Source organism: Puma concolor, chromosome B3 (genome assembly GCF_028749965.1).
Source record: "Puma concolor isolate L17-30 chromosome B3, mPumCon1.1.hap2, whole genome shotgun sequence".
NCBI lineage: Eukaryota > Metazoa > Chordata > Mammalia > Carnivora > Felidae > Puma > Puma concolor.
In genome coordinates, this window is record NC_141672.1 from 67,422,202 (window position 1) to 67,441,318 (window position 19,117).

At 38.5% G+C, this 19,117-nt stretch overlaps 1 protein-coding gene across 1 annotated transcript in view; it reads right to left on the reverse strand.

Annotated features, from left to right (window-relative positions):
* Positions 1 to 19,117, reverse strand: part of NUBPL (NUBP iron-sulfur cluster assembly factor, mitochondrial) — a 246,002-nt gene that overhangs the window by 117,343 nt on the left and 109,542 nt on the right.

Genomic DNA, 19,117 nt, shown 5'->3' on the forward strand with positions numbered 1-19,117 from the left:
GACTTTCTAGACTCTATTTCAAGGCAGTAAGGAAGAGGAGGATAAAAATGACTTTTCATAGCCAGCCAATACTATCTACCACACGCATGTTTAAATACTGATGTGAAAGAGTTAATAAAGTGAAAGAAGCCAAAGACACAAAAGGAAAGAAGGCAAGAATGAGTTTAGATACAGATAAGTTTGTAAGAGGGTGGGATGGGACTTGAAAAAGTTTGTAACACACAATTTTTCTTTGTGAAGCAGAAAATCACATCATCCAATAAAAGTGAAGGGGGAGGTATAAGGAAGGACAGAGGTCTTCAGAAAAACAAAGCAGATTTTTAGATAGTTTCCATGAGGATAACAGGTTTCTAGGCAAGGCAAAGAAAAAAAGAATAAAAGAAAAAACTTCCTAGAGATTACTGTACAACAGAGAATTCAATATCAGAAATCATTAATTCAGAGTACCATTTATAAGGACTTCTTTAGCAGCACCCAGCAGCCTGAGAGGAAGAAGAGGGAAAGGAGAATGTTGAATCATTCTAGACTGGAATTGAGGTAGGTGGTACAAGTAAAAGGCAGGGGTACGAAGGAGTTGAAGTTATCACCAAAGCAGTGAAATAATGGGTCATGTATATCAATATTAGGAAAGAAAAGACAGGCAGAGTGGTACAGCCAAGGAACCTGAGGTGTAGTGGCCATTATAAGAGAGAAGAAAGGATAACAAGTTACGGTAAAATGAGGACAATAAATACTACCAGGGGACAAGATTGAAGGTATACAATGAGAACAGATGGCTGAAGTACAACAAAGGCTGGTGGCACCCACACTAAGAAAATGAAGAAACTGAAAGGCTAGGATGTTAACTGGATTGTCTACATACACTCTGAACTCCGATCCAAGATGGTGACTAGAACTGGAGTAAAAAGGAAGTGTCAATGTCTTTTTTTTATTTCAAGTTTTTAAATTTATTTTGAGAAAAAGAGAGAATGAACACATTCACGAGTCGGGGAGAGGCAAAGAGAGAGAATCCCAAGTAGGCTCTGTGCTGTCAGAGGCTGATGTGGGGCTCAGCCTTGCAAACTGTGAGATCATAACCCGAGCTGAAATCAAGTCGGATGCTTAACCAACTGAGCCACTCAAGCTCAAAAGTGTCAAGGTCTTTAAGAAGTAAAAAACAGTGGTCAAAGAAGAGAAGAAGGTGATTATACTTTTAATAACCAAGATTATCAAAAAGAATATAATTGTGGAGGAGTGTTAGAGCAGAAGCTTCCCTCAGAAACAAGGAACATGCCAAACCTCATCCCAAGCCCGTGGGTACGTAAAAGAATGAGCTGCATCCACTTAAAAAGACTTCATGAAAAAGCAGTGTCTACAAAGAACAGTAGTTTTCACTTAAAGCAAGAGAGGAGTTTTCAGTAAAGGTTGTTAAGGAGAATTCATTTAATACAAATTGGAGCTCAAAAAACACAAAACAAAAATTTGGGAAGAAGAGGAAGGAAAGTTTAGGTTTAGGAGAAAGAAAGTCGTCAATAGCAAAAAAAAAAAAAGAGAATTTTTCTTTTAATGACCAGAGAGGCATATATTTGGGTAATTAACAAGAGTGACAGGAATACAGGGTGTAAGAGAATTAGGAAGCCTTGAGTATCCAGAACAACTAGTCCCAGCAATCTCTCTGGCTAGAAAACTCCTCTGCCAAGACCAATGATACTTTCCAGTAATTCCCATTCTGAGTTACAATACTTAGAAATTCTCAGTACTATTTCCAAAATGCTAGATTAATATTCAAATTTAGCTTCAGGTGTAGATTCATTCTGGAAACCAGTGTTATTCACATTATATCTGTATGGGAATTTAACCTTGCCTAAAAATGTACCCCAAAAAACTAGTCTTTGACTTCAGCTTCTGGGAAGTAATCTCTAAGGTCTTTGTTTGCCTGGGGCCTTGGGCTAGCTGGATATTAATAATGTGATTTAGGGTGGGGGCTTGGGTCCTGCTCCGAGCGACTAGAGACTGAGATCAGCCACATGAACAATCAATCGTAACCACGTCACTGAGTCCCAAGAAAAATTCTGAATACCAAGGCTCAAAGTGAGCCTCCTCAGCTGGCAATACTCCATGCACAGCATCACACACCAATGCCAGGAGAGTAATGTGTCCTCACACCACAGAAAGAAGACAACTGACGCTCTGCATTTGGTAATTACCCAGATGCTGCCCACTGCGCTTCTTCCCTTGACTAATTTTAATGTTCCCTTTCCCTGTAATAACCATACCTATGAGTGTAGAACTTTCAGTGAGTTCTGTGAATCCTTCTAGCAAATTAGTGAATCTAAGGGTGGTCTTGGGAACCCCTAAATTTGTAACTGGTATGAGAAGTTAGGGCAGTCTTGTGAGAACTATCCCCTCTAGCTTCACACTTGGTCTAAAGTCTCTGCAGTATCTTTTCTCTCTAAATGAATTTGTTTGCAAGAGGAAAATATGATTTGATGCCTGAGTTTTCAATAGCTGAAAATGTCTAACTGAAATTACCAGCATAGTAATTAGTCTACTGAACTACTAATGGCCATGTGTTTCCATAAATTCCTCTAAGCAGTGAAGAAGTCACAACAATTAAACATTGAGAAAAGTATTGGTGACTTTAATTTGGATATAATAGATACATGCTATGTCACTGACAGAGAAAGGCATTTCCCTTTACTGAATTACACCTTGTTCTAGATAACTCCTTAGGAAATGCCATTAGACCTCAGTGACATACAATCAAGTCCAAATAATGAATACCTGTAAAACAATTTTAATTCAATTTTTTAATTTAAAAAAAGCATTTTATAAATACTATAGTTTATAAATAAATTGTTATTATTGCAGTTACTGACATCATAACATAAAAGCATTTATCAAACTTTTCACTGCCAAACACTACTAAAAAGACTTTATAACTCACCCCCCCACACACACATAAAACTGCAGCAGAAGAACATATTACCTAAATTTACAAAAATGCAATGAGGTAGAACAAAAAAGTGGCATTTAAATAATGAGTGTCGGAGTTAAGAGATTTACAAAGACATTCTCTCAGATATGCCCTATAGTGTTCAAAGTAAATAAAAAATCTGCAGCCAACAGCAAAAGAAAAACTCTTAATATATTAATATCAATTAACATTTCAATAATATTAAAGATAATATTAAAGTGAAAACTTGAACCTTTTAAAACTTCAATTGTACAGTTTAAAACTTCAGCCTATGGAATCAGAGAAATTACTTGTGGGACCCTACCCAAGTTATTTTATCTCTTTATGCCTCAGTTTCTTCATGTGCAAAGTAACAATAGTGCTTATTATACCAGAATTGTATGGATTAAATGAGATAATACTGGTCATTAGTGCTTATACATAGTAAACACCCAATAATAGGTAGCTTTTTTTAAAAGTATGGAATTATCTAAGGATAATAACATTAATTATATGTTTTCTACATTCAAGTAATTAATACACCCGACTTAAGACTCTATCAAGATGGGGCGCCTGGGTGGCTCAGTCGGTTAAGCGTCCGACTTTGGCTCAGGTCATGATCTCGCAGTCTGTGAGTTCGAGCCCCGCGTCAGGCTCTGTGCTGACAGCTCAGAGCCTGGAGCCTGTTTCAGATTCTGTGTCTCCCTCTCTCTGACCCTCCCCCGTTCATGCTCTGTCTCTATCTCAAAAATAAATAAACGTTAAAAAAAAATTTTTTTAAATAAATAAATAAGTAAATAGACACTGATAGTCTTTGAAATGATGGACATCCTGACAGTTGCATGTTAGGAAGAATAATCTGGCAGTCTCTGAGCAAGTAATGAGAGGGAGAATTAAGTTAGTGATAGAGGAATCAAAGACAGTGAACAAGATTGCCAAAACTCTCACCAGAAGCTTAAAACTGTCTTAGGACAATAAAAGAAACCTGACCAAAATGAATGACATGAAATCACTTTGCAGTGATTGCAGAAAAGGAAAGAATACAATTCAATCAGCACTAAAGCAATCATAACAAAAATAATTACTGCATCTCATCAAATAGAAAATACCACAGATTATAAAATACACCATTATTTTATATACCATGAAAGAGAAAAAATTAATAATTAAACTGATAGGATACCAAGATATTACTGATTATAAAACATAGTCCAATTTCAGAGATATTAAAATTTGAAATATATGTATCATAAAATCAAGTAAATATAGTATCTGCCTAAATAACAAGGAGGGGTCACAATCCTATGAAATCCTCAATGGGTTCCATAATTCTCCCTCATAACCTGCTTGGGATCTGTTCAAACCTTCCTGGAACTTGAACAGTTCTGGCAGGCTTCTAACATCTAACTCTAACCCATGATTCCCCATCTGCCCCTGAGGAGATAGGGTAACCCTTGTCTAACTGTCAGGGGCCAAGAGCTCTAAGAATCTCTCCTAAAGGTCCAGTAAGCAACCTTATGTGACCTTTATTAAGGCCCTTTAATTATGACTATGGAAAACAAGGCCCTTCCTTTAGAATTACCCTTTTCCTAGACTCTTCAAATCATTGTAGGTTATTCTTTAAAGTCCGTATCAATTAGACAAAACAGTGAAAAAGGAGTTCTGAAGTGTTCAAGGTAGAAATGGGATAGGGTTTGTCAAGTGACCTTTTAATTTATTCATTTTCTAAGGCATATTATTCTACTTTACTAGTTTTTGCTAATGAATTCTATCTGACATCATTCTGTTCCTCCTTGATCAATACATTTCACTTGCTTGGCACATTTCTCTATTAGTGCTTCCTTTTGCACTAATTTTGACTGCTGACTTGAATTAAATGAGGCACTCCATTTTATCAGTTCTCTTATAAACAAGTCAGCATTCTGCATGCTTCCCACTTGTGTCAGAGCTACAGTTAGAGCCCACTCTTACATGAAAGGACTATCCCCAGACCTCCATTACTTCCCTCTGGTAGATACTTCTCTCTGGTAGATACACAAAAAAGGAAATGGGAAAAGTTTCTCTGTGTTGTCACACACAAAAGAACACTCAAGTACTTTTGCTTTATCAATAAAGCATTGGCCTAGTTTAAATCACTATAATGACTTCAATTTCCTGGTACCTGTTTATCCTTTCTCTTTCTTGTTGCTTCCTTTTCTGCTCTCTTTTCAGATTCAGGCCTAGAATTAAACCCGATACTCTAGTTTTCTAATTGCCCTTACTTCTTTATTTAGATCCAGAACAATCATAATGAAATCTGTTGTTATACTCCATTTAAAATCGAAGTCGAGGGGCGCGTGGGTGGCGCAGTCGGTTAAGCGTCCGACTTCGGCCAGGTCACGATCTCGCGGTCCGTGAGTTCGAGCCCCGCGTCAGGCTCTGGGCTGATGGCTCGGAACCTGGGGCCTGTTTCCGATTCTGTGTCTCCCTCTCTCTCTTCCCCTCTCCCGTTCATGCTCTTTCTCTCTCTGTCCCAAAAATAAATAAACGTTGAAAAAAAAAAATTAAAAAAAATAAAATAAAATCGAAGTCGAGTTGTGCCCCTCCCCCCACTTTATGTGCTGAAAGTAAGAAAGTAAGACTCCTGAATCTCTACTACTTTCAATGCTGAGAATGAAAATTAATACGAAGGGACAAAATCAGGGCGAAGTTCCACCTCTTTCCTTAGGAAGCACTTGAGCCAATGCCAGGTAAATAAAACTGGTAATCTGAGCCCATGGCTTCATTCTTAGAGGGAGGGTTAGCCTACAAATGAGCTGAGAACTTGTTTTTCATTCTATGAAAAGATCCATCCAAAGTAAACCAAGGCTTTGAACAGGGGAGAATGGGAAAGATCAGAGATGAGAAACCCAATACTATATTGAAAAGTTTTGGGTAAGAAGGAGATGTAACTAGATAGGTAAAGAAGCCTAACTTTGCCAAAGCCGAGGGCTAGTGTGAAGAAATAGTTAATGATATACCAAATGGGAAAAGAGGAAGTGACATACTAGTTCTTGCATCATTCAGGAAAGAGCAAGATGTAACAGAAAGCCCAAAAACCTAAGGAAAAAATTCAAGGAATTCATGGCCAAGAACAGTAAAGTACCTTCATCTTCCAAAGACACCAGGACAAGGGCTGATCGAAGGAGACCAATCACTGATGTAAAGCAAAAGATAGTCTGACTCAGCTATATATAATAAAAGGCAGGAGGCTTTCCCTGGGTGTCAGGTTAAAAAAGAAGCTCCAAGAGTCAGGGCCCTCCCAGCCTCACAAATTGCTCCAATCCAAAACTACACAGAGTAAGAGAGAAGAATATCAGTTATTTTTTTTTAATGTTTATTTATTTTTGAGAGAGACAGAAAGACAGAGTGTGAGCGGGGGAGGGGCTGGGAGAGAGGGAGACACAGAATCCCAAGCAGGCTCCAGGCTCTGAGCTGTCAGCACGGAGCCTGACATGGGGCTCGAACTCATGAACTGCGAGACCATGACCTGAGCTGAAGTCAGATGCTCAACGGACTGAGCCACCCAGGCGCCCCAAGAATATCAGTCATTAACACTGGAGAACAACAACTCTTTTTATTTTTTAACACTTTCATTGCTTTGTTTTATTTCTATCATTTTCTTGGTAAAATTACCCATTTAAACGAAACCTTCAGGTCACTAAGTAGTTTTATCAAGTGAAAAGTATCTCTGTACCTAGAGTAACAGGGACCAGAACAGAAGACTAAATTAGTAATGACACTGACCAGATCCACACTACCTCCTGAGAACTGTGCCACAAATGACATGGGGACAATTGGTGGCAGTCTAAAAAAACTATAATAGCTTTCTGTCTTAGATATGTACAACAGCAAGATGTAAAAAAAGAACACTGCAATATCAAAAGCTGTAAGTCTAAGTCCTCACTCATAAGAGTGATTTAGAGGTATTTATGTAAGTCATCTTTGATTACTGGAAAGAGAAGAGCATTTTAATAAGAGGAAATAACCAGCAATTAATATTCATAAGCTGTTTCTATTCCTCAGAACTTATTCTCTTTAAATGCTGACCACATGATTCCTTTGATGGCATGGAACCTAAATGAATTTGAGTTTTGGATCCTCTAACAATACCACCAACTTGAATGGTCAACACTTTATAATACTGAGCCTTAATCTTGAAGTTCCAACTTTGCCTGAAATAAAACGCTTTAGAACAGTATCTAAGAATCATCAAAATTTCTAACATATCTAAACATCTTGCATGTGACTACAAGTCAACAGTAGGTCTGTAACTAAAAGCTTTATTCTACAATTTTGAACTATGTCATATACATCCTTATGTCTTCAGCATCTAACCAATGCTCCAAACGTAAGTAACTGTTAAATGTCTGCTGCTGAAGATGACAAAAAGTCCAATGACATCTGCAAAGTATAGCAATAATTACCTAATGCCAGCTCAATACATTGTTAAATGAATGAATGAATGAATGAATGGTGATCAAACAAAACCCCTGCTAGATTAATCAAACTGAACTATTTACTAGATAATATGGCCTCAGAAAAATATTTCAAAGAATTGAGCTTTAGTTATATTTCTATTTCCTTCTTCACTTCAATCTACAGTTTAGAGGGTAAAGGAAGAGAGGCTTAACGTACTAGACTCTTGGGGTGCCTGGGTGACTCAGCTGGTTAAGCATACAACTGTAGCTGAGGTCATAATCTTGCGGTCCATGGGTTCAAGCCCCATGTTGGGCTCTGTGCTGATAGCTCAGATCCTGGAGCCTGCTTCAGATTCTGTGTCTCCATCTGTGTCTCATGGTCTGTCTATCTCTCTCAAAAATGGATAAATGTTAAAAAAAAATTTTTTTAACATACTTGACTCTTCAGCCTCAGATGAAGGTTCCAAAGAAATGTAAGAGTAATAACTGACTTATATAGAATTTTTGCTTCAAGTTTAAAAGGGTTTTAAGAAAAAAAATTTAAGTCTGAGATGCCTAGAAAACTACTGTCCTGTCCAACTGAATTAATTAGTGGTCTTTATTTCTTAATGCTTCATGGAGGCCTAGTACAGTATTTTTATTTTTTTAGGTATTTTAAATAGGAGACCTGCTAAGTATCTGATGATACAAAAATCATAGAGAAGAATGAATAAGAAGGTCAGATGCCCCAAACTGACAATGAAGACACTCATTAACTTCATCTATATAGTTCATAGTCTATGAACTTTCCATGCAAGGCAATAAATTTCTTTGGTATATTTAGATATGGTTAATTTAATTATCTTAAGAACATCATTTAATATTTTATCTCTTTGCCTAAGTGTCTGGGAACCTCTGAAACTTAATATATTATATAATTCTGGATAAGAAAGCTACTTTATATTAGTTATGTAATGTCACAGGAAGAAAAATGGATAATTTCTTTAGAAATTGTTTAAACTATGAATGACTAAAAGAAAGTCATTTGAAGTAATTTTCTCATGCTTCCATTTATCTTAAGAGTCAGAAGATCTCGGGGAACCTGGGTGGCTCAGTCGGTTGAGCATCCAACTTCGGCTCAGGTCATGATCTCACAGTTCTTGGGTTCAAGCCCCATATGGGGCTCTGTGCTGACAGCTCAGAGCCTGGAGCCTGCTTCGGATTCTGTGTCTCCTTCTCTCTCTGCCCCTCCCCCATTTGTGCTCTGTCTCTCAAAGATGAATAAAAACTTAAAAAAAAAAAAAGAGTCAGAAGATCTCTGGATCTAGTACCACTGCCAAGTAAGGATTTAAATGGGATTCAGTTAAGTATAGATGCCTTACAACTACTAATATTTAAACACTGAACTGTTCAACAGTTTACTTTAAAATGAACTATAATGATAACAATTTTTTTTTTTTTTTTTTTATTTTTTATTATTATTTTTTTTTATTTATATATGAAATTTATTGTCAAATTGGTTTCCATACAACACCCAGTGCTCATAGCAAAAGGTGCCCTCCTCAGTACCCATCACCCACCCTCTCCTCCCTCCCACCCCCCATCAACCCTTAGTTTGTTCTCAGTTCTCAACAGTCTCTTATGCTTTGGCTCTCTCCCACTCTAACCTCTTTTTTTTTTTTTTTTTTTTTTTGTTCCCTTCCCCCATGGGTTTCTCTTAAGTTTCTCAGGATCCACATAAGAGTGAAACCATATGGTATCTGTCTTTCTCTGTATGGCTTATTTCACTTAGCATCACACTTTCCAGTTCCATCCACGTTGCTACAAAAGGCCATATTTCATTTTTTCTCATTGCCACGTAGTACTCCATTGTGTATATAAACCACAATTTCTTTATCCATTCATCAGTTGATGGACATTTAGGCTCTTTCCATAATTTGGCTATTGTTGAGAGTGCTGCTATGAACATTGGGGTACAAGTGCCCCTATGCATCAGTACTCCTGTGTCCCTTGGATAAATTCCTAGCAGTGCTATTGCTGGGTCATAGGGTAGGTCTATTTTTAATTTTCTGAGGAACCTCCACACTGCTTTCCACAGTGGCTGCACCAATTTGCATTCCCACCAACAGTGCAAGAGGGTTCCCGTTTCTCCACATCCTCTCCAGCATCTATAGTCTCCTGATTTGTTCATTTTGGCCACTCTGACTGGCGTGAGGTGATATCTGAGTGTGGTTTTGATTTGTATTTCCCTGATAAGGAGCGACGCTGAACATCTTTTCATGTGCCTGCTGGCCATCCGGATGTCTTCTTTAGAGAAGTTTCTATTCATGTTTTCTGCCCATTTCTTCACTGGGTTATTTGCTTTTCGGGTGTGGAGTTTGGTGAGCTCTTTATAGATTTTGGATACTAGCCCTTTGTCCGATATGTCATTGGCAAATATCTTTTCCCATTCCGTTGGTTGCCTTTTAGTTTTGTTGGTTGTTTCCTTTGCTGTGCAGAAGCTTTTGATCTTCATAAGGTCCCAGTAATTCACTTTTGCTTTTAATTCCCTTGCCTTTGGGGATGTGTCGAGGAAGAGATTGCTACGGCTGAGGTCAGAGAGGTCTTTTCCTGCTTTCTCCTCTAAGGTTTTGATGGTTTCCTGTCTCACATTCAGGTCCTTTATCCATTTTGAGTTTATTTTTGTGAATGGTGTGAGAAAGTGGTCTAGTTTCAACCTTCTGCATGTTGCTGTCCAGTTCTCCCAGCACCATTTGTTAAAGAGACTGTCTTTTTTCCATTGGATGTTCTTTCCTGCTTTGTCAAAGATGAGTTGGCCGTACGTTTGTGGGTCTAGTTCCGGGGTTTCTATTCTATTCCATTGGTCTATGTGTCTGTTTTGGTGCCAATACCATGCTGTCTTGATGATGACAGCTTTGTAGTAGAGGCTAAAGTCTGGGATTGTGATGCCTCCTGCTTTGGTCTTCTTCTTCAAAATTACTTTGGCTATTCGGGGCCTTTTGTGGCTCCATATGAATTTTAGGATTGCTTGTTCTAGTTTCGAGAAGAATGCTGGTGCAATTTTGATTGGGATTGCATTGAATGTGTAGATAGCTTTGGGTAGTATTGACATTTTGACAATATTTATTCTTCCAATCCATGAGCAGGGAATGTCTTTCCATTTCTTTAAATCTTCTTCAATTACCTTCATAAGCTTTCTATAGTTTTCAGCATACAGATCCTTTACATCTTTGGTTAGATTTATTCCTAGGTATTTTATGCTTCTTGGTGCAATTGTGAATGGGATCAATTTCTTTATTTGTCTTTCTGTTGCTTCATTGTTAGTGTATAAGAATGCAACTGATTTCTGTACATTGATTTTGTATCCTGCAACTTTGCTGAATTCATGTATCAGTTCTAGCAGACTTTTGGTGGAGTCTATCGGATTTTCCATGTATAATATCATGTCATCTGCAAAGAGCGAAAGCTTGACTTCATCTTTGCCAATTTTGATGCCTTTGATTTCCTTTTGTTGTCTGATTGCTGATGCTAGAACTTCCAGCACTATGTTAAACAACAGCGGTGAGAGTGGGCATCCCTGTCGTGTTCCTGATCTCAGGGAAAAAGCTCTCAGTTTTTCCCCGTTGAGGATGATGTTAGCTGTGGGCTTTTCATAAATGGCTTTAATGATCTTTAAGTATGTTCCTTCTATCCCGACTTTCTCAAGGGTTTTTATTAAGAAAGGGTGCTGGATTTTGTCAAAGGCCTTTTCTGCATCGATTGACAGGATCATATGGTTCTTCTCTTTTTTTTTGTTAATGTGATGTATCACGTTGATTGATTTGCGAATGTTGAACCAGCCCTGCATCCCAGGAATGAATCCCACTTGATCATGGTGAATAATTCTTTTTATATGCCGTTGAATTCGATTTGCTAGTATCTTATTGAGAATTTTTGCATCCATATTCATCAGGGATATTGGCCGGTAGTTCTCTTTTTTTACTGGGTCTCTGTCTGGTTTAGGAATCAAAGTAATACTGGCTTCATAGAATGAGTCTGGAAGTTTTCCTTCCCTTTCTATTTCTTGGAATAGCTTGAGAAGGATAGGTATTATCTCTGCTTTAAACGTCTGGTAGAACTCCCCTGGGAAGCCATCTGGTCCTGGACTCTTATTTGTTGGGAGATTTTTGATAACCGATTCAATTTCTTCGCTGGTTATGGGTCTGTTCAAGCTTTCTATTTCCTCCTGATTGAGTTTTGGAAGAGTGTGGGTGTTCAGGAATTTGTCCATTTCTTCTAGGTTGTCCAATTTGTTGGCATATAATTTTTCATAGTATTCCCTGATAATTGTTTGTATCTCTGAGGGATTGGTTGTAATAATTCCATTTTCATTCATGATTTTATCTATTTGGGTCATCTCCCTTTTCTTTTTGAGAAGCCTGGCTAGAGGTTTGTCAATTTTGTTTATTTTTTCAAAAAACCAACTCTTGGTTTCGTTGATCTGCTCTACAGTTTTTTTAGATTCTATATTGTTTATTTCTGCTCTGATCTTTATTATTTCTCTTCTTCTGCTGGGTTTAGGCTGCCTTTGCTGTTCTGCTTCTAGTTCCTTTAGGTGTGCTGTTAGATTTTGTATTTGGGATTTTTCTTGTTTCTTGAGATAGGCCTGGATTGCAATGTATTTTCCTCTCAGGACTGCCTTCGCTGCATCCCAAAGCGTTTGGATTGTTGTATTTTCATTTTCGTTTGTTTCCATATATTTTTTAATTTCTTCTCTAATTGCCTGGTTGACCCACTCATTCGTTAGTAGGGTGTTCTTTAACCTCCATGCTTTTGGAGGTTTTCCAGACTTTTTTCTGTGGTTGATTTCAAGCTTCATAGCGTTGTGGTCTGAAAGTATGCATGGTATGATTTCAATTCTTGTAAACTTATGAAGGGCTGTTTTGTGACCCAGTATATGATCTATCTTGGAGAATGTTCCGTGTGCACTCGAGAAGAAAGTATATTCTGTTGCTTTGGGATGCAGAGTTCTAAATATATCTGTCAAGTCCATCTGATCCAATGTCTCATTCAGGGCCCTTGTTTCTTTATTGATCGTGTGTCTAGATGATCTATCCATTTCTGTAAGTGGGGTGTTAAAGTCCCCTGCAATTACCACATTCTTATCAATAAGGTTGCTTGTGTTTATGAGTAATTGTTTTATATATTTGGGCGCTCCGGTATTCGGCGCATAGACATTTATAATTGTTAGCTCTTCCTGATGGATAGACCCTGTCACTATTATATAATGTCCTTCTTCATCTCTTGTTACAGCCTTTAATTTAAAGTCTAGTTTGTCTGATATAAGGATGGCTACTCCAGCTTTCTTTTGGCTTCCAGTAGCATGATAAATAGTTCTCCATCCCCTCACTCTCAATCTAAAGGTGTCCTCGGGTCTAAAATGAGTCTCTTGTAGACAGCAAATAGATGGGTCTTGTTTTTTTATCCATTCTGATACCCTATGTCTTTTGGTTGGCGCATTTAATCCATTTACATTCAGTGTTATTATAGAAAGATATGGGTTTAGAATCATTGTGATGTCTGTATGTTTTATGCTTGTAGTGATGTCTCTGGTACTTTGTCTCACAGGGTCCCCCTTAGGATCTCTTGTAGGGCTGGTTTAGTGGTGACAAATTCCTTCAGTTTTTGTTTGTTTGGGAAGACCTTTATCTCTCCTTCTATTCTAAATGAGAGACTTGCTGGATAAAGGATTCTCGGCTGCATATTTTTTCTGTCTAGCACCCTGAAAATCTCGTGCCAATTCTTTCTGGCCTGCCAAGTTTCAAAAGAGAGATCAGTCACGAGTCTTATAGGTCTCCCTTTATATGTGAGGGCACGTTTACCCCTTGCTGCTTTCAGAATTTTCTCTTTATCCTTGTATTTTGCCAGTTTCACTATGATATGTCGTGCAGAAGATCGATTCAAGTTACGTCTGAAGGGAGTTCTCTGTGCCTCTTGGATTTCAATGCCTTTTTCCTTCCCCAGTTCAGGGAAGTTCTCAGCTATTATTTCTTCAAGTACCCCTTCAGCACCTTTCCCTCTCTCTTCCTCCTCTGGGATACCAATGATGCGTATATTATTTCTTTTTAGTGTATCACTTAGTTCTCTAATTTTCCCCTCATATTCCTGGATTTTTTTATCTCTCTTTTTCTCAGCTTCCTCTTTTTCCATAACTTTATCTTCTAGTTCACCTATTCTCTCCTCTGCCTCTTCAATGCGAGCCGTGGTGGTTTCCATTTTGTTATGCATTTCGTTTAAAGCGTTTTTCAGCTCCTCGTGACTGTTCCTTAGTCCCTTGATCTCTGTAGCAAGAGATTCTCTGCTGTCAGCTATACTGTTTTCAAGCCCAGCGATTAATTTTATGACTATTATTCTAAATTCACTTTCTGTTATATTATTTAAATCCTTTTTGATCAGCTCATTAGCTGTTGTTATTTCCTGGAGATTCTTCTGAGGGGAATTCTTCCGCTTGGTCATTTTGGATAGTCCCTGGCGTGGTGAGGACCTGCAGGGCACTTCCCCTGTGCTGTGGTGTATAACTGGAGTTGGTGGGCGGAGCCGCAGTCAGACCTGATGTCTGCTCCCAGCCCACCGCTGTGGCCACAGTCAGACTGGTGCGTGCCTTCTCTTCCCCTCTCCTAGGGGCGGGATTCACTGTGGGGTGGGGTGGTCTGTCTGGGCTACTTGCACACTGCCAGGCTTGTGATGCTGGGGATCTGGCGTCTTAGCTGGGGTGGGTAGGCAAGGTGCACAGGGGCAGGAGGGGCAGGCTTAGCTTGCTTCTCCTTAGGTGATCCACTTCAGGAGGGGCCCTGTGGCAGCAGGAGGGAGTCAGATCCGCTGCCGGAGGTTTGGCTCCGCAGAAGCGCAGAGTTGGGTGTTTGCGCGGATCGAGCAAGTTCCCTGGCAGGAACTAGTTCTCTTTGGGATTTTGGCTGGGGGATGGGCGGGGAAGATGGCGCTGGCGAGCGCCTTTGTTCCCCACCAAACTGAGCTCTGTCGTCCGGGGGCTCAGCAGCTCTCCTTCCCTTTGTCCTCCAGCCTTCCCGCTTTCTGAGCAGAGCTGTTAACTTATGACCTCCCAGACGCTAAGTCGCGTTTGCTGTCGGAACACAGTCCGTCAGGCCCCTCCGCTTTTTGCAAGCCAGACTCGGGGGCTCTGCTTGGCCGGCGAGCCGCCCCTCCACCCCGGCTCCCTCCCACCAGTCCGTGGAGCGCGCACCGCCTCGCCGCCCTTCCTACCCTCTTCCGTGGGCCTCTTGTCTGCGCTTGGCTCCGGCGACTCCGTTCTGCTAATCCTCTGGTGGTTTTCTGGGTTATTTAGGCAGGTGTAGGTGGAATCTAAGTGATCAGCAGGACGCGCGGTGAGCCCAGCGTCCTCCTACGCCGCCATCTTCCTGATAACAATTTTTTTATATAGAATACTGTTTGAAGTCAAGTGGGCAACAGATTAGAAAATATGATTTTGTTATAATGACTTTATATTGAAATGGTACTGGTAATAAAATTTCTTAAGTACTTTTTCTAGAACACATCGGCCAATACTTAATAAGCCTTTGTTGCTTCAAACATCAAATATAGAAAAAAAAATTGGTTGTTGATTACCCAGTTAAACACTGGGAAAAATACACCTATTATAGCTTCTTGTATAATCACTTGCCATTGAAAAATGATGTATCAAACTCCTTTGGCTCTTCCCATGAGAGATGCTTAGGGAGCTCAAAAAAAAATTTTTTTTTTCATTTTATACAGGATTAAGCAGAGCTTAGCCTATACTCAAAAGCAAAATTCTTTAGGAAACCAAAGGCTGAGAACATTCCTTATTCAGAAGTGAAATTCCATTGTCAGGGAAATCACTAATGCCAACTATCAAGGGAAAATGTCTCATTCCTACTGCAGGATCAGCTAAAGTGAAACTGCTTCTTTAGTTGCTAGGAAACAACCAACTCATTATATGCCATTATCAGAACCCTAGAGAAGAAAACTGGCATCTGCATCACATTTGGGGATAGTGGAGATTGAACTAAAAGCACTGAAACTGCCGCCAAAATCCCTGGTCTCTGGGGTTTACACCGTGACCACAGCAGGAGCTGACACCAGACTAGCCTTTGAAGTTCTCTTCCTAATAAGTAAAATTATTTTTCCCAATATCTCACATTATCAAACTCGAAGATTCTAAAGCAAGACTTCCTCATTCGAGTTAAACTAATGCTGTATTTATTGAGCACAACTTAGGAGAAAAAATATTACTCAGTAACGTGAACATGTAACAAAAAAATTTTAAGTGTTATTCACTGAATGAAATGTACTAGATGTCTATGCCTTTAATTATTTAAAGTCAAATGGAAAATAAAAGGAAATTGTTTCAAAACTCAGAAGAATAAAAAGGAAGACATACTGATAAGTCCAGTACTCAAAATGACATTCTAATGTTTATCAGCCTAGTTATCCTAATTGATCATAAAGTTTAACTTCTATTTTTATAAACTGATATGCATTTTCACAGTGCAATCCAAAAAGCATTCATGCACATATACCGTATTTAATCATCAATCTCTTCACTTCCTTTTAGCAAATGAGGTTGAAAGGAGGTGGGGTAAAATTATGCAGATAAATTGGCATAAGACAATGGCAAGTTGAAACCATGAGACTCTCTACATTACTGATTCTGTATGCAGGGGAAAAAAAAAGTTATCTTTCAGAAGAAGCTCCAGATGTTGGTAAAAGAAGTTGACAAACCATCTTTCTTCATCAAATTACAAAGAATGAATCCAGTAGGGTTGCTCCAACCTAACATAATTCTTTGCTTCACCTCCTACTCTAATGTGTACCTCTTTGAGTTACTCACACCTGCCGCTCTCCACTAACTAATGTTCTCTTGACATCACTTCATACTTTGATTCTCAAACAACTAAGCTCCACTCCACCACCATGCCTACCTTCTCCCAACCTGACCCTTACACACCTTCCCCTGTGTTTTATGAAGCATCACTTCCACTTAGGGTTTCCAGATTTAGCAAATAAAAGTAGAGGACCCTCACTCAGTTAAGTTTGAATATCAGATACACAATGAATAACTTTTTAGTGTGAGTATGTCCCAACCAATATTTGGGACATAAACAATACCAAAAAAAGTATTCATTGTGTATCTGATATCCAAATTAATTGGGTATATCCTGCATTTTTATCTAGTAACACCATGAGATAACTTGATCCTTGGACATTTTTCTCACTTTAAAAGAAACCTGCCTTTCCTCAATAATACCTCGTTTCCCAATTCCATCTGAACAATAACAACAGCAAAAAAAGCTTAACTTTTCCAATGTCCCTTTTCTGAACAAAATCAATTTATCTGTCACTTTTTACACCTGTTCTTTTCACAGTTACTGAATAACTTCTTCCCATCACAGGTGATTTTTTATTATTTTATTTCCTCCAATTTCACCTGGCCTCCTGATTCCTTCTTACTACTTGTCTGCCTGGAAATCAGGCCTTGACTTCAATGTTTCCCTCATTAATGCCCTAGATAATTTTCCCCTTTGGACTTTCTACCATGTCAATCCAGAATCCAACAAGTTTGCCCATGTCAGCTTTCAGTCTTCAGAGAGTTGGTGAAGTTACAAAAAGTTAGCAAAACTAAAAAAATCATGGTATGTAGCATTCAGTGGGCCTTTACTGCTACCTAGGAATCCTATCACTCTTCTTTTCATCTCTCTCTCTCTCTCTCTGTCTCTTTTAAATTCTGAAAGCAGTTAAAAAGCACTACACCTCTGGACTATTGCATGCCTAATCCCAATTTTAGAACTACCAGCATTAGTAAGTCACCTGGGATCATCTATTAAAAATGCAAACTCCTTGGCCCTTCCTTCCCTGGACTTACTGAAGGAAAATCTTCAAGTGGGGGAGTGGAACAGGGAAGCTATAAATCTGAATTTTCAATTAGCTCCCTAGATGATTTTTATGAATACTGAAACTTGTGGATCAAATCTGCTCTGTTAAGTAAACTATCTTTGTCCTTCCACTGATAAGATCAAGGAAATACAACTTTTGTCTTTTAGTGCCAGGTTTGATAGGGTTGCCTCATCTACTCTTTTTTCCATTTTACTCACCAAACTTAGAACTAGCCTTACTTTCCAAAAATAACTCATTTACATAAACTATTAATCCCATTCCCTTTGCCTCTTTCATAATATTCCTCTTCCAGTAATCTTATCATGTTCTAGATCTAGAATCTTCAGTCTCTCTTCACTGTATCCTCTGCCTTGGAAAAGGTATATCTGCCCCTTTCTAAAACAATGAAAAGGGCTTTCATTTGATACCTTTTATTCCTCCTTAAGCCTTCATCCTATTTTCCTTTCCCCACGCCCCCACAATCCCCTGCATGGCCAATTCTATCTAACAAGCAGAATATACTTCTACCATGGTCTTGTTTATATATCCATACTTATGGTTAGTCCTATGACTTTCTTCATTTACTGTTCTACTAAAGGATTATAAATAACCATCTAACACCTATTATCTCCCTGAATGAAAGTGAAATCACAACATTGGAGAATTTGCAGAATTCTAAGCAATGACTAAAGATAAATTTACACCAGAGCACATGGGTGGCTCAGTCAGTTGAGTATCCGACTTCAGCTCAGGTCACGATCTCTCAGTTCATGAGTTCAAGCCCCACATCAGGCTTGTTGCTGTCTACACAGAGCCCACTTCAGATCCTCTGTCCCTCTCTCTCTGCCCCTCCCCTGCTTCTCAAAAATAAATAACATATTTTAAATTTATACACACACACACACACACACACACACATACACATGTATATTTACATTACATACGTGTATGTTTATATATACGTATATATATAAATCTCCATTATAAATTTCACAATACAGTGTTATCAGTTTATTTAATAGTTATCTTTTAAAGAAACTAAGAAAATAGTCTATCATAATTACCCATATTTGCTATATCTGTGCTTTTCATTTCTTTAGATCTGAGTTTCATCTGTCACTTTTCTTTATCCTGAAGAACTTTCTTTATTCTTTTTTGTTGTGTGGTCTACTGGTGAAAAATACTCTCAACCTTCATTTATTGCAAATGTGTTTTATTTTCTCTTCCTCCTTTCACTGCATAGAGAATTCTGTATTGGCATTTTTTTCTTCAGCTCTTTAAGGTGCTGTTCCATTGTCTTCTGCCTTTCATTATTTCCAGTGAGAAATCTGACATCACTTAAAAAAATTTTCCCTGTGATTATTGTCTTTTTTTCTTTCAGCTTGCATAATTTCTTTATATCTTTGCAGTCTTTTTCTCCGTATACCACTTAAATATTGATGTTCTCCAGAAATATGCCCATAGCTCAGTAGCTAAGGGCATGGACTCCGGATCCACATCTGCCTGGATCCAATCTCAGTGACACATCTAATTAGCTATATGTCCTTGGGCAAAAACCTCTGTGAGCCATAGTTTCTTTATCTATAAAATGGGGCTTATGATAGTTACATTGTTGTGAAGATTAAATGTGTTTAGTATGTATAAAATGCTTAAAAATCATATCAAGTAACTATAAGTGTGCCCTTTTTCCGTCGTATTTTATCATTCCAAATACAAATTAGTTTTTTTCCCCCTATAATTTAACATTTCTCTAATCAGGATGCATCTTATAAGTGATGGCTTCTTAGAATTGCTTTATGCCTGGCTTTGTCAGATTCTTTCCCAGAGGTTTCGTATTGTTTCTCTAATAACTTGA